Raw genomic sequence first — 16,919 nt, 5'->3', positions numbered from 1 at the left:
TAGTCTGGTATGATTTGCAAGCCGAAAAAAACAAAATCATGTGAATTTTTTTGATCAATTTGTAGTTTTATCTTCCTCTGGTGAATTGATGTGATACCATTGAAACAAAGAAGTTTTATCTAAAATAAATGAGTCCACTAGAACAACCCGGAAGTCTAAAGGTTGAATTTCTTTTTACACACAAATAGAGCTGTATGTTTGCAAATACCATAGTTAATATATTCGTACAACAAGTATGTTGATGTGCTTGTTGTGTGATTTCATATTGTGAAGTTTAATTATGTAGTGACTGAACTAAGGGCTAAATTGTAAAATTGGCAGACATTTTTTACACAATTTCATGGTTTGCCTTACCTGGGAAGTGTTGCTAAACCAGTCAAATACCATAGACAAGTAATTGGATATGATTATGAATTCATATTCCAAAACCCAAAATAGGCAACATTAAATTCTAGGGCTGATGATAACCTGACTATAAAAAGTATAGGCCTAACATAAATTACCTCTTGAAACATATCGCTGTGTGGCCGTTTTGCTTCCTTTCTTTCCCTTCCGATTCTTTCCCTTCTGCTTCTTTGTCTTTTTCTTTGACTTCTTCCTCTTCTTCTTCTTCCCATCGTCTGAGGAGGAGTCGGAGGAGTCGGAGGATTCGGAAGACAACAACGAATCTGAGTTTGACTTCTCCATGGCCTTATGGGATGGTTGGGAATTGTGGCTGGTCTTTCTTGTTGCTGTATAAAGGAAACACAAAGAACATTGCCCACACTAGACAGTTAGCAGACAGGTTACAATAAGCAATTATGCCGTTTAGATATGGATTCAGCAAAAGGGGCCGCAGTTCACTGTAAGAAAGGTGTCCCTGAAATTCCGGACACACAGTGTTTACTCTGTTATGGTGAACATTTTGGAAGAAACTAATTATTTACCTACATTCAGATAGTTGACCGTTCAGGAAATCTCTCTCAGCTGTAAGGTCTTTTATTTTTTCTTCTTGGCATTCCAATTTCAATCTGGACAGCTCATGCTCGTGTTTTAAATTCTGCAGACCCGGTTTGGCAGTTTGAGACATTTGGGCAGCACCTGGGGACAGCAAAGAAATAACAATTTAGGATTAATTTCTAATAATCTGTATCGGGGACTAGACAGATTTTGAAGCATTACTTGCCCCCTTCCTGACAAGCTAGCATGACAAAATTGTTTGTATTAGATCCGTTTGGTTACCTAGTTACATATGATGGCATGAGCTAAACATTAGCTAAAAAAAATTTGCTAGCAAAGAAGGGAGCGTGTCTATGTTCCCCGGGTCCTATGTTCCCCGGGTCCTATGTTCCCCTCTTTGTATGAGACTGGGGAACATAGGACCCTTTTTTTAAAAAAGGGTCCTATGTTCCCCGCTTTTCCCAAAAAGGATCCTATGTTCCCCGATATGTATGTGACCGGGGAACATAGGACCCTTTTACAAAAAAAGGGTTCTATGTTCCCCGGTCTGTTACTTTTTCCATCATTACTGCCAAATTCCGGCCGAGATAACTACCATTGCATGTCTTTACCTTTTGTGGAAGAGGGAGGCGCACAGAGCTTTTGGCCGTGATATTATTATACAATTATATTATATTATATACTATCATATAAAGAGCTACGGGAGTCGCAAACGGCAACAATCACTTTATCCTCCATGCTGCAGTTCACCCCGGACTGCACTGCACTGAGTTGGCCGGTTGAACGCTGATTGGCTGTTACGTTACACATGTCTCTCAGTGGCCACGCTGTTGAACGCCGATAGGCTGTCATCACGCGAATATCGCGTCAAAGTATAAATATTTTTAAAGATTGATAGATTGCGGGGAACATAGGACCCTTTTTGGGAAAAACGGGGAACATAGGTCCTTTTTTAAAAAAAAGGGTCCTATGTTCCCCGAGCGGGGAACATAGGACCCGGGGAACATAGGGATGACCCCGCAAAGAACTAGCTTACCTAGAACCAGCTAACATTGCTATAGCATTACATTCTTAAACTTACCAGAAGAGTCATGTTGCTTGTGCCTGTCTTATGACTGCCAGTTGCTTCTTCTCTCAAAGAACTGGTTCGGGGTGCTGACGAGATGTTTGGCAAACCTTCGTGAAACATTTTGTCGCATGTCCATCAAGCCATCTGCTACTTGCATGAACAGAACTTTCGGTTTAAAAATTACCCTCAAAATAAAAGCCTTTAACGGCATTTCAGAATGTTTGTAAACAATAGGCGTCAAGATGCTTCTGGGTGGCAGAAAGCGAATGGTTTCCACTGACCTGGGCCCAGTTTCCCGAAAGCATTGTTAGCCTAAGTGGATCGTGAAGTGCGTCGTACGAGCATCGTACAGTTTTCACACCGTTTCCCGAAAGCATCGGAAAAAAAACGCTCGTAGCTGGGGTTCTCGTAGGATGCTAAGAGCATCGTTAGCCTACTATAGCCTCAGTTGGATCGCCAACAGACATTCCGTGTATTGGATGGGTTTTATTAAAACAAATCCAATACCACGGAATGCCCAGCTGGCGCATTTTCGCGACCAAAAACAGTGGTTACCGCCGATATATTACTCATAGACTACTGTTAGGTTTAAACAGCAAAGATAGAGACATGTTAGAAGTCAACAACAACATAATTTATTGCAGCGATGTAAAATTCCAAAAATACATGCGCAGCCGAAATGTACCGATCAAACGCCAGGTCACAAGGCATAATAAAATAAAATGATTCCATTGCTCTTGTGTGGGAGGTCGCTTTCCAGCTGCACTTGCTGTCTCCCTCTGATTTTAATACAACCATCGTGCTTAAAATGTCTTCATATTGATCAATGACAGAAGACATAGGCTACTGTAGACATGAATCATGCTGACACCAGAGGGTGTCGGAGAATTTCTGCAGGCGTTTTTTGTTGCGATTGTTTGCATTAAGCACTGTAGGCGCTTCGGTGAGGCTGTGATGAAGTTCACTATTTATTGGACCGTGTCTAGACAGTAACGAACATCCCTGACCATTAGGGCTGTAACGATACGCGTATCAAACCGAAAATCGCGATACTCAAAGCCACGAACCTGTCTCGCGGTGTGAGAAGGCAGAAGCGCGATATGCCCTTTCTAACTCTTCGGTCAAATTGTCCGATTGAAATTTGCTAATAATTTGTCTAAATAATAGTCTGCTGACAACGCCCCCTCCTATCGATGCCGTAAATATGTGACGAGATGCCCTCTCTGCAGGGGCGGACTGGCCATCGGGAGGTTCGGGAGATTTCCCGAACGGCCGGTCGATTTCAGGCCGAGCCGGCCGGCCGTAATTCTTGTCGATTTTTTTTATTATTATTATTATTATTTATTTTTTTATTACATATTTATATTATATTTTTTGTTGTAAAAGATGTAAAAAAAATATGAAAAAGTTAAGTAAGCCGTGATTTGGGACGGCCTGCGGCCGGATATTTGCTTACAGTGCGAAACGGAGCTCTTGCCTGACGGTGAAACTGGGCCGATGTATTACTGTCAATTTAGAGGGGGGAGCACCCCCACAGTGTATGGGGGCAAAGCGAGCGGCCAAAGCCAGCGGCCGAACGGCCCCTCCCAACTTGGACTGCTCCGTGGTCTGTCATTTCTGATTGGCTCAGCCTGACACACGGCCGGGTCACTTACTTCTCGTTGATCTCACTGAAGTTACACCGAAATACGAAAATGTCAAAAAGGGGTTGGAGAGGAAAAAGAATTGGGTGGCACTCAGAAGTTGAGGTTGAAAAGGAAAAAAATGTTAGAGCAAGACGCAGCCAAATGTGCTAAATTAACCGACCATTTCCGTGGAAAAGCCAAGGTTGACGGCGACGCCCCTGTCAGCGAGACCAATGGTGAGGCGGGAACAGGACACAGCAGCATAGCTATGACAGGTGCACTAGCGTGCATGTTTGGCAATATAATAATGACTTAAACTAATTATGGAAGTATGCCCTACCAGAGACGTCGAGAACTATTCATAATATTGTAATGCCCACGGAAGAGGCAGTGAATGAAGTATTGATTAGAGAGCGATTTATTAGATACCACCGCTAATAAACCATTGGAACACTTCAACACCGGTAACCACAGCAACGGACAACAAACCCCGGCCCGCCCCCATCTCCCAAACCCTGTGTATGTGTCAATGACAATTTTTTTCCACTAAAATAATTCTATCTTGCACTATTTAGATCATTTTCAGCCTTGATTTACCTTTCTAGGCACATGCAATTTCTAATATTTTGTACATGGACAAGATTGCTTATAAAATATTTCCCAGTGATCTTCACAATATTCTAAACACATGCACATCCCAACATTGACATGCAGTTGCAATGCACATATCCACGGATAAGGACTCATTTTTATTATTTTACACCGGGGCAAAATTCTACGCGCGCTATTCCTGCGGTCTCATAAAAGGCCTCTCCATCCCAAAGTCCCGGGCCAAATTTTTGGGCCAGTCCATCCCTGCCTCTCTGTGATCACAGCTCTCCGTGGCTACGGAGGATTGCATTTCTCCACAGCCGTCGAAGTCCTCATATGCGATATGAACGACATTTATCCAGAGTGGGCCAAGCGCGAAAAAAATTCCCTGTGTGATCCTGTCTCTATTGTTTTGTGTGATTTGACTGGCAGTTTGTCTGCTTATAGGTCGGATTGAAGCGGGCACCGATTATTGACAGGATGGGTACTTTATTCTACCGGACTCGTTCGCTTCTTCACTAGACACACGCGCTACCGCTCGCTCTCCTCGCTCGTCCACTCACTCGCTGACGTCACTCACACACGCATACGCACACTGCCATTCTCCCGCACACACATATGCTACTCGTAACACTATGCCTCGTTATTGCGAGGTTCATGTTTTTCCTCATCTATTGAAAGTTAGGCTATTAAACATGTTGCATTCTATACGGCCTGATTATGTCATTATTTAAGCTACATAGCCTAATAAGAAGCGCTAATAAGGATATTTGAATAAACCAACCAAACAGTCAAAGGGGCCCTATTATGCCTACCAGCAAAAAGCATCCTCCAACTGCAATCTTTGGTTATTTCTTTATTAATTTAGCTATACTTTAATAGTATTCTTTCGGTTCAAATCTGTTCAGTGTTCCAAATTATTTGTTATTAAATGTTACATTAAGATAATTGGTATTTAAGTGTTGTTTAAATAAAATGCTTTTTAAATTTAAAAGAATCGTGGGATGTATCGAACCGTGGGTCAAAAATCGTGATACAAACCGAATCGTGAATTTGTGTATCGTTACAGCCCTACTGACCATAGTTAATCGCGTTTGTAGTCTACACTCAGACGTGAACTCATTATTGCATGCGGGTGTCTTCATTCATAAAAAGATTAAAACATTCGGTAGTATGCAATGATACAAATTATTCCAAAGAGGTCTAGACTCCATGCGCAGCCCCGCCTTCTCCAGTGAACCAAGAAAGCCTGCGCCGTTATGAACGGGGAATTTGACCCCCTCAGTTTTACACAGGAAACTTGAGATAATAAGGTAAAATCGCCGGGCGTGCCAAGCTGCGACCGAACCGAGATGGCAGTGTATAAATAATTATAATAATAATAATAATTCATTTTATTTGGGGGCGCCTTTCAAAGCACCCAAGGTCACCTTACAGGGCAGTTTAAAAACAAAAAACAAAATCAACAATCATAAAAAACACAAGAACAAGATACATTGAACAATTTACGTAAGTGGGGTGGGATGGGTAGATGGAATTTGTCAGTTTAAAAAGATGTGTTTTGAGACGGGACTTAAAAGTGGAAAGAGTGTCAGAATTACAGATGTCAGGTGGGAGGGTGTCCCAGAGGTGGGGGGCAGATCTGCTGAAGGCTCTGGACCCCATGGTAACCAGGCGGGCGGGAGGCACAGTGAATTGAATGGAAGAGGAGGACCGGAGAGTGCGGGTGGGTGTGTTGGTGTGTAGGAGTTCACAGATGTATGGAGGGGCGAGGTTGTGGAGGGCCTTGAAGGTGAGGAGCAGAATCTTGAAGTGGATGCGGGTTTTGACCGGGAGCCAGTGAAGCTGCTGAAGGACAGGGGTGATGTGATTAATGGAGGGGGTTCTGGTGATGATGCGGGCGGCAGAGTTCTGGACCAGATGGAGTTTTCGGATGGACTTGAGGGGGAGACCGAAGAGGAGGGAGTTACAGTAATCGATGCGGGAAGTGACCAGGGTGTGAACAAGGGTGGCTGTGCTATAGGGTGTGAGGGATGGGCGGAGGCGGTTGATATTGCGTAGATGGTAGTACGCAGACCTGGTGATGTTATTGATGTGTGCTTGGAATGATAGTGTGCTGTCGAGGATGACACCCAGACTCTTAACCTGAGGGGAGGGGGAGACTGAGGTGTTGTCAATAGTGATGGAAAAGCTGTCAGGTTTTGTGAGGGTTGATTTGGTGCCGATGAGGAGAACTTCTGTTTTATTGCTGTTGAGTTTGAGAAAGTTGCAGGTGAACCAGGATTTTATTTCTTGTAGGCAATCGGAGAGGGAGGTGGGAGGAAGGGTAGAAGTGGGCTTGGTGGATATGTAGAGCTGGGTGTCATCCGCATAGCAGTGAAAATGAATGTTAAATTTTACAGTAAATATGGCCAAGTGGAAGTAGATAAATGATGAACAGGAGGGGGCCTAGAACAGAACCCTGGGGAACACCGGTAGTGACTGGAAGTGACTGGGATTTGAAAGTTTTGAGTTGGATGAACTGAGTACGGCCGCACTCAGATCAAGGAGGATGAGAATAGTGAGGTGTCCGGAGTCTGCTGCCATGAGAAGGTCATTGTTGATTTTAACCAGGGCTGTTTCTGTGCTGTGGAGGGGGCGGAAACCAGATTGAAATTGTTCAATCTGGTTTCTTATAGCCTAAATCATCCTGCCCAACAATATGGGCAGGATCTAGACCAGCCGTTCTCAATCTGTGGTACGCGTACCACTGGTGGTACGCGAGCGCCCTCTAGTGGTACGCGGAGTATGAACGATTTTTTGAAGCAATTTTTTGAAGATGAAGCAACCGTTAAAACAATGTTTTGCATGTACCCATCATATGCAATGATCTTAAACCTGCATTGACTAACTGCCTGTGACGATGAGTAGGGGAAGCAAAAATTTTGCAAAATCGTCCTGTGACGAGACGTTGAAGTCTGCCTTCAGGCCAGACATTTCTGGACTTTTGGGTGCAGCGACGCAGCGAATATCCTGCGCTTTCAGACAAAGCTGTGCGCTTTCTCATTCCATTTGCGACCAGGCTTCTCTTGGTCGCAAATGGTCGCAAATAAGAGCGATGACTACTGTCATGTCATCGCTCTTATTTTATCCCCAAAAACGCAGCTGATCGGACGCATCACACGATTCGGAGGCATGCTTCACATTTAAGGATTTTAGAAACTTATTCTTTTTTTTCAAAAATGCATTCGGAAGAGAAGGGAGACTAGCGTTGCTCACGGGTTGGAATGAAAGGGAGAAAAGGGGACAGAGTTGCCTGCGGAAGCGATGTCTGAGATGCAGAGACTGCTTCACGCTACCAGTGTCTGTTTCGTACGGTGTGGAATGAGAGCTCGTGGAGGCACTATTGCGCAAGTACGCCTGCGTGCTTGCGCAATAGCATGCTGCCCGAGAATGATGTATCGCTGTCAAATCTGTCCCTGGGAAAAGTAACGTTGCTTGCGCCGAATTGAAAAAGGAAACCGCTATAATGAAATAGCGGTAATATTTCCACATTAATTGATAAAATAACAGGGGATGGGAAGGGGGGATGGCTGTTTCAGAAGGGGGATGATTTTGATCATTTTAATTCCAAAGGGGGATGCCATCCACCCTCATCTCGTGTGCTGGAAGCAGGTTGGATACTGAACCAAGTCTGAGGCTAAAGCTAACCTCAATCGACCCAGACATGTACCCCTCTCACTAAGCATGATAGGCCTAATTTTCAATGTGTGCCTGAGTACATTCTCCTTCAAACCTAAACATAGTTTATATTCTGACCTTATGGCACTTACTGCAGTATTTTTTAATACTGAATACGTTGTTTTTCTATGATACACTTGTTCTTACTCATGATAGTTTGATTACCGTGTTTTCGCAGTACACATGATTTCTCTCTTTGCTGTGCATGATTGCTTATAACAGGATTGTTTGACTCCAGTATTTAAATATTCATGTTCAATTCTTTGAATGTTTTGATGCAGTAAAATTTACCTCACATGATTGGTTGACTGCAGTTGTTAAAATTAATATTCAGTGCTGTGAATGCTTTAATGCAGTATACTTGTTAATAACCTCACTAGATTGACTGGTATGTTATATGCCAGATGATATCCCCATTTGCTGGGTAGCCCTATTGAAGCAGTTGTTCAATTGTTAGTATTATCCCGTTGCAAGTGTTTAAATACAATACATGAGTTATAGACAGTTGGTTGCTTCAGTCAGGTAAAGTTATGTGAATAATAAATCGTATTATCAATATTAATGCCTTCTGTGTAAACTCTATGTAGTTATAGGCCTACGCACTTTATTTTAATTCCGGTGGTACTTGGAGAGCCAAATTTTTTCTAAGGTGGTACTCATGGTAAAAAGTTTGAGAACCACTGATCTAGACAAAGCTCTCCTAATCGGGTCAGCAATAACAGTGTGTCAATGCCGTGAAAGAATGTACGCACAGTGTGTTCAGGATTGGGACTGATATAGCATATGTCGGCCTAGGCCCAATCAACCCATTTTCCTGCGACATTCCTGCATCTCCTCCTCCTACATAGCCCGTTTCAGGACCGTGTCAGTGGACAGTTACAATCCTACGAACGTCGTGAGTACAGTGTACGCGCGTTCATGTTGAGAGGAGTTTCAGGAAACGCTCCAAAGAAATTCACGATGGTTCGCAAGATCCCTCGTGAGAATGATCGTACGAGCGAAGATCCATCGTTTTCGTGAGACGAGGCCCTGAAGCGATCCAGCCGGCTACTGTACACATAGTTACATAACAAAATTTGATGTTGATCTGAAGATGGAACGAGGACAAAAACTATATCAATATTATATAATATTATATATATATATATATACACGTCCCTTAGCACCCCACAAGAAGAAAATCATTAATTCCAAACATTTACTATGTTTTCTCAATCACTCTGCCCTGGGCCCCGTTCCCGATAACGGTGGATCCACACTCGTATGATCATTCTCACGATGGATCTTGTGATCCATCATGAATTTCTTTGGAGCGTTTCCCGAAACTCCTCTTAACATGAACGCACGTTCACTGCACTCACAACGTTCGTAGGATTGTAACTGTCTGCTGGAATAGTGCTGAAATGGGCTCCGTAGGATGGGGTGACGCAGGAATCTCGCAGGGAAATGGGGTTAAAAAGCGTTAAAATATATCCCCATCAAGGCCAACAGCAGAGTAGCATACGAAAATAATAGACTGCAATAATATGAATGCTTAAGATATTAAAACACAATTGATTGGGCCTATGCCGATAGCAGTCCTAATCCTGAATGCCCTGTGCCTAAATTTTTTCACGGCATTTTCCCCCCTGAAATAATTCCATATTACAAAAATAGCTTGTGTCACAACTACATTTATCTTAATGTGCTGATTTCTGAAACATGCTTTGCGCAGCAAAGAGAGCCGACTTTATTTTATTCCGCTTTCATTGATTGGCGCGCACTCTCTAGTCTAGAATATTTGTAGACATTAAAAATGCAACGTTCTATTCATTCATTATCATTTAAACGCAGAGGCTAGGCATTGGCACACGGCTATTGCTGACCCGATTAGGAGAGCTTGGTCTAGATCCTGCCCATATTGTTGGGCAGGATGATGTAGGCTATAGCCTAGGTCTTTTAACACTGCCAAGTTCGTCAAGGCATTCTTGGTTCAATGGAGAAGGCGGGGCTGCGCACGGAGTCTAAACCTCTTTAGAATATTTTGTGCCTCCGTGAAGTCCAACAAAAAAATGGTTTAACAATGACATAATAGGTAAGTTAGTAGGTCTCAATAAATGGGTTTATAATTTGTTTATTAACAACTATAAGAAACTCATAAGACTATTATTATTATTATTAAGCAATCAATAAATAGTTAACAAGTTTCTTATAAGTGCTTATAAAAGTCTTATAATCTCCCAATAAACATGGTTATGCTATTATCGACCCTTATAGATAGTCTTAATAACCCCAATCAGAGTTAATAAGCATATAATAAGGTCTTATACCTTTTAACAAAGGCTTATTAAAAGACATTAATGTAAAGCGCTACCAGACAAAATAGATGATTAGTAATGTCACACACACCACACACACACACGCGCGCGCGCGCGCGCACACACACACACACACACACACGTACACGCAAACACAACCATAACTCTAGAACTCTTTAGCATAATTTTTATTATTGCAAAAAAAATTATGAATGAAGACACCCGCATGCAATAATGAGTTCACGTCTGAGTGCAGACATACACGATTAACTATGGTCAGGGATGTTCGTTACTGTCTAGACACGGTCCAATAAATAATGAACTTCATCACAGCCTCACCAAAGCGCCCACAGTGCTTAATGCAAACAATCGCAACAAAAAACGCCTGCCGAAATTCTCAGACACCCGCAGGTCTCAGCATGATTTATGTCTACAGTAGCCTATGCCTCCTGCCATTGATCAATATGAGGACCTTTTAACCACGATGGTTGAATTAAAATCCGAGAGAGACAGCGGCCCTCATTTATCAAACGAACGTAGAAATTTGCGCAAATCTGAATGCATGATTCATCTTACGATAGAACCCATGTGAGATTCACGAAACTTTCGTATCACACCAATCCCAGCGTACGAAGGATCTTGGTGTTGATAAATACGGCGGCTGAGATCGATCGTAATTAACGTAACACGCCCATATAAAAGCACGTCTTCAGAAGTCTCGCCCCTAACTTTTACGACATGGAGAAACGTCCAACGGTAAAAAAAGAGAGGAATTTTTCCGAGACCAAAATGGAGACGCTCGTGTCACTGGTGGATGCGAACCGTCTGATTTTGTTCGGTAGACTAAAAGCTGGCATTAAAGGCAAGCAAAATAATGCTATATAGAAGGAAATAAATGTTGCAGTGAATAGTGTTTCCAATGTCCATCGGGCTACGGAAGAGGTTTGTTAATTAAATTAATTAAATAATAAATTAAATGTAAAATTTCTGTTATCCAGCTTAAAACATTTCACATATATGCTATTGTTTGCATTGCGTTAAAGTTATTTTATTCCAAATAAGGTGAAGAAAAAATGGTCCGACATGAAGCTGAGCACCAAAAAACGTGCTGTGGATCTCTGGGCATTGCATAGCTCCATCAGGAGATGCCTTGGGAGACGAAAACGACTCAAGAGCCATTCATCGCTCTCCATAAAAAAATCGGCGCGGTCTCGAAAAACTCTCTCTCGTCTTAGACGTGCGTTGAGGTCCTCTAATAACAGAGCCAGATCTGCCATCGCTGAGACTCGACCACCTATTTGGCAAAGCTCCTGTTAATATAGACAGCTGAATAAACATTTCACCTGTCACATTCTAATTATTTTCATAGCAATACTCTTTTTAATTAGGCCTGACTTGATTGTAATTGTTTGAACGGCTGGGCTAATTCCAATTTATTTAGTAATTAATACGTGCAACATGGGCTACTTGTGCTGCACTATTCATCAGGGAAATACCCGTATGTTGCGCCAAAAAAACTTGCGTGCACGAGCTCAGACCTGACGTGAGATTTCATCGCAGCCTGCGCTCACAATCAAATTGATAAATGCCAAGCTCAACGTTGAAATGAGCGTACGTCCATTTTACGCACGTTTTCTGTCGTACGCTCGTTTGATAAATGAGGGCCAGCAAGTGCAGCTCGAAAGAGACCTCCCACACAAGAGCAATGTAATCATTGGATTTTATTATATGCCTTGTGACATGGCGTTTGATTGGTACATTTCGGCTGCGCATGTATTTTTGGAATATTAAATTCCTGCAATAAATTATGTTGATGTTGACTTTAACATGTCTCTATCTTTGCTGTTTAAATCTAACAGTAGTCTATGAGTAACACATCGATAGTAACCACTGTTTTTGATTGTGGAATTACGCCAGCTCGGCATTCCAGCTTTTACAACCCGGAAGAACGTATGGTGATGTCATGGTAAGTTATCATAGACTGTAAAAAAAAATACGCTATGTAGGCCTACTCGGGGCATCTCATTTTAACACTCGCTCAACGTGTGCGCGCACATGATGCACTCATTGGGCCCTATCTTGCATCTGGCGCATGTGTCGTTGCTAGTTTACAACTGGCGCAGAGCGTTCTTTTCCCACCAGCGCCACTCGCCGGTAAATTAGGGATTGATCATGCGCCCCAAGGGGCGGTTCGGCGGAAGGAGGAGGCGTGTTCTGGCGCAAACGCTATTTTGCCGTTGCTGAATACCATTGCGCTACTGACCAGGAAATACCTGGTTTAAAGTCAGTGGCGCGTTGTTCAGATGCTATTTTAAGGGCGGATGCATAGCCTACATGCGCATGCGATGCATACGGATTGCTTGTGCACCTCGCGCATACACTTTGCTTCTCTCATCTACCTAGCCGCACATTCTTGGTAAATTATTTGGGAAAGAACAGCTGATGCAGCGGTAATAAGTTGTACTTTTAAATCAATGCATCTGCAAACACCGTACAGCAAACACATATTTTCTTGACACAGACATCGAATAGGCCTACATGCCCATAACTTTTAGGATTGATGAGTATTTGATCGTGAAAAACATTGTTTTACCGCGAGTGAGTGTTAAAAAGAATGAATGAATGCGGGCGCGCGTGTGTGCTCTGTTTAAACACACGCAAACTAAACACGCAATGCATAATACAATCAATGGCAATGTCTATTACCGCGGAGACACATGCATATTAGGATAGCATACAATACTGATAAGAAACAATGTTTATAATGTATTGCGTATTTCATTAAATAGATCAGTTACCGCATATCATATGTTATATTATTTACGTTTTCTTTGGCGAAATTTATTTGAGGACTCAGTATTTCTGAAGTTGTGGAAGAAAACCCCTTATTCCATGTGTGAATTAGGCCATATTATTTGGCAATAAACTGAGCCATTTGCAGTTTGAAATTCATGTGCATCTGTCTCATCGGAGACTGCAGACGCGCTGTCAAAATATCAACTCGTCCGATTCAAATGCGGTCATGGCTCTTAAAGGGGATGGGAGCTGGCACTCTCATTGGTTTGTTGGACGTTACGCCCAAACCACACCTACGGGTAATTAGGCTGCTTCAGACCAACCCTTTTGACACTTGCGCCGCGACGCAAGTGTCATTTATCCGCCTGTAAAATAGCGATAGCGCCGTAGAACCGCCCACAAAGCTACTTGCGCTTTGCGCTTCCCACTTGCGTTTCAGACCGTTAAAATAGGGCCCTAAAGCTTATCAAATACCTTCAGAAAAATAAACTTGCCGCATTTGTCACCAGAAGATGAAACGTTTAAAGAATGGCAGGGATCATTACAGCTGGTAATGTATCGTCTTCTTCCTTATAGGCTAATATAATTTAAGTAGCCTGTAACTATCTGTACATTTAGCCTGCTTGCCTACAAGCACAATTGACTAGCAGTTTTGTGTTCAAACATGCATCATTTATAACCCCTTTCCATCAGCCATTATACGGGATGCAAAATGTAGGCTACTGTACAAAGTTCATAGTGATTGATGCACAATAATGGTATTTTTTAAGCTGCATCAATAGCCTGTTTACCAATTAATAACTTAACCAATTATACAATACTGTGAACTTTTGTAAGGATATGCCAGAGAGCAATGCACCGAGGGACCCAGACTGTGAAAACAATTAGGGACTTATTTTTTCAAGAAGTCCAGACTTTCGCTCATTCGGTGGATGCCATTCATTTATCGGTAAATAATTTTTGAGTAATAGATTGTTGAGCGAAATGTATAAATATGTCCTCAGTTGAATGTATATATATATAGTGTCCATTCTGTACCCAAGTTCGCAGAAGGGATGCAGTGTAATTATTGTACCGCTGTGGAGCGCCATGCAAGGACGCAGACTTCATATGTTAATGAGGGTGTGTTCACATGACGCACATGTTCAAGATGTTTAACGTAGTTCTAAGTGAGCTCGGCTGAGCTATATATTACGCGAGAGATAATGCCCGACGAGGTGTCCATTACCAGGAATTAATGGATGACACAGAGGAGTGAACTGGTTGCCTCCGCGAAGTCCAACAAAAATCCATAACTCAAGCGCACACATACACAAATGCACCAGAGAATGGAAGGAGGGGAACAGAGTTTGTTTAGGTTTGTTTGCACGATGGAAAGCCCTAGTTATTTTTTATCTGTTTAACAGCTCACAGTCCTGCTGTGGAAGCATCTCATCAGATAACACAGACTCTGTTGGAATATCTACAGCCTTTTTTATTTCATTCCACTAAAATGGCTGCTGTTTAAACGACCTTGCCAGCTCTCCACAGAAAGGGATTGAGGACAGTATTTGAGTATTGAATCTCCTTTAAATCAATCAAAACCACACTTAGAAAAGGCTTGAGACAAGAAAATATACGACAACGACACACACATAATGCAGACAAACATTATGTGACAACGATTTGCCAACGCGAACAATGCATTGTACCAAAAATGGGCCTACATACATTCTATGTTTAACATTTTTGTTGTAAAGGGTCATAAGGTCGTTCAAATCCCACAAACCCATATATAGACAGACAGAAACACACACACACACATACACTCAAACACACAATCACTCACAAGGTACACACACACATGTTATGAGTGTCATCCATACATAATATATTTTATGGGGGGGCCCTCATAGTCAAATCTGATTGGTCAGACCAGACCGATCGGACCAGACAGACGATCAAATCATATAAGATATACAGTATGTTTACATATGCGGGTCCATGATGCCTTTTTTATGATGACTTTTTGCGTGGTTTCAACGCTTGAATATAATCACTTCACACATCAGGGTTTCCACAGCGGTCTCAAGGCGCTGAAGTTGTCCTGGGTCAAAAACACAGCTTCCGTTTTGGGGAAGGCCCAGCAACGCCTCTTTTACCTCCGGAAGTTGAGGAAAGAACACCTTCCTCAGAGGCTGCTGTTTAACTTCTACCGCTGCGCTATAGAGAGTGTGCTTACATACTGCCTGAATGTATGGTCCTACAGCTGTACAAAGGCGGAGCAGGCAGCCATCCAGAGGCTGATTAAAACAGCGGGAAGGATCATTGGAGTAGAGCTGCCCGACATCTTGTCCATCTCCTCCTCCCGTTGCCTGCAGCGCTCTAAACGCATCCTCACAGACCCTTCTCATCCTGCCCATCATCTGTTCCTGTTACTCCCGTCAGGGAAAAGGTTCAGATCAAAAAAGGCACGCACCTCCAGGATGGCAAAGAGCTTCTATCCCTGTGCAATAAGGCTCCTCAACAGCTTGACCACCCCACTCCCCACCCCCCTTCATCTCCCCCCGCCCCCGGCCCAGCCCTCCCTGCCCCCCATGGACTGCACTCTAAGACTTGATGCACCTTAATATGGAGATATGGAGATATATTGCTTTTATTATTTTTTTTTATTATTATTTTATGTATGATATTTATGAATCTATTTATTAATTGTTATTTATTATTATTTAGCTGTGTAAGTCTGGTTGCCTCTACTGTCGCGTTGTCTTTATGGCAATGACAAATAAAGTACTTTGAAGTTGAACGACCGCTCTAAAGACTTTCACAGTATAACCACCCTTCATGCCAGCATCTGCATTCAGTTATAGACAGAATATATAATCTACTATTAGAATTATACTCTAATATAGCATGATATAATACAGCGTCATTATAGTGGTGATATCATGCTTTTCCGACTTTTCCCTTTGCTTTAGACGTTATATGATGTATGTCTACATGTTTTAGTCCGGGGGAGAATTCGCACACAACGAGGACGCCCCACAAAAAGTGTGTGAAACAGCTTTTTTGCACTCAAACTTTACTTCTGTAATTGTGTGACGTCAGACTGTGCAGTGGGAAGGGCTGAAGTGCAGAAATCCTGCCTCCTTCTTACATACAGGCGTGTCACCATAATCGAATGTGATTATGCAATTATTAACCCTGAAAAAGTGTGATATTGGATCTTCAATATAATACATTTATGAATGTATTATTCACTTCCCATCACGACCCCCTCCATAAAGACTGTGTTTCACCACGACTTCCCAGAATCCTTTGCTCCAGTGTGAGTGGTACAACATGACTTTGTTTGGATCGGGGTTTGGAAATGCTGCCAAACCTTCTACGTTTTACCACCTGAGGTTGTGTATCTAGAATGTGTCTATAGTGTGCTCTAATTTGACAATAAACTGATTGGATAATGTCACTATCATTACATAAAGGGGTTATCAATGTCATGGTCTGTGTCGTGTTTTGGTGTGTTTCCCTGTGTTTCCCTCCTGTGTTGATTACTGCTCCCTTCCCTAATGTGTCTCAGCTGATCCTCGTTGCGTGTCTTGTGTTTGTTACTTAAGCCCTTGTCTTTCCTTTGTTCCTCGTGCTGTCATTGTGGTTTGTTGGTCCTGCGTGTTCTCTGTAGTTACCTGTGTTCCCTTGCTCCTTGCCTTAGCCTTTTGGCAGAAATAAAGTGCCGTTTTTCCCTACCAGTCTGCATCTGGGTCCTACCTGCCTGCCTGCACCCACAACCTTAACAATCAAACAAACATTGAGGACATTTATGAAAGGCAAAACCTAGCACAGAAAATAGCACACAGAAGACTGAGTCACAAAAAAAAAAGATGAACTTATAGGCTTTTCCTT

The 16,919-nt window shown here is 42.5% G+C and overlaps 1 protein-coding gene across 1 annotated transcript in view; it reads right to left on the bottom strand.

Moving 5' to 3' along the window:
* Positions 1–16,919, bottom strand: part of LOC132455455 (inactive dipeptidyl peptidase 10-like) — a 234,018-nt gene that overhangs the window by 199,668 nt on the left and 17,431 nt on the right. The window lies entirely within an intron of this gene.

The sequence above is a fragment of the Gadus macrocephalus genome, chromosome 4 (assembly GCF_031168955.1).
Source record: "Gadus macrocephalus chromosome 4, ASM3116895v1".
Classification (NCBI taxonomy): domain Eukaryota; kingdom Metazoa; phylum Chordata; class Actinopteri; order Gadiformes; family Gadidae; genus Gadus; species Gadus macrocephalus.
The sequence above is the reverse complement of the archived record's forward strand: the minus strand, read 5'-3'. Positions and strand labels throughout refer to the sequence as shown.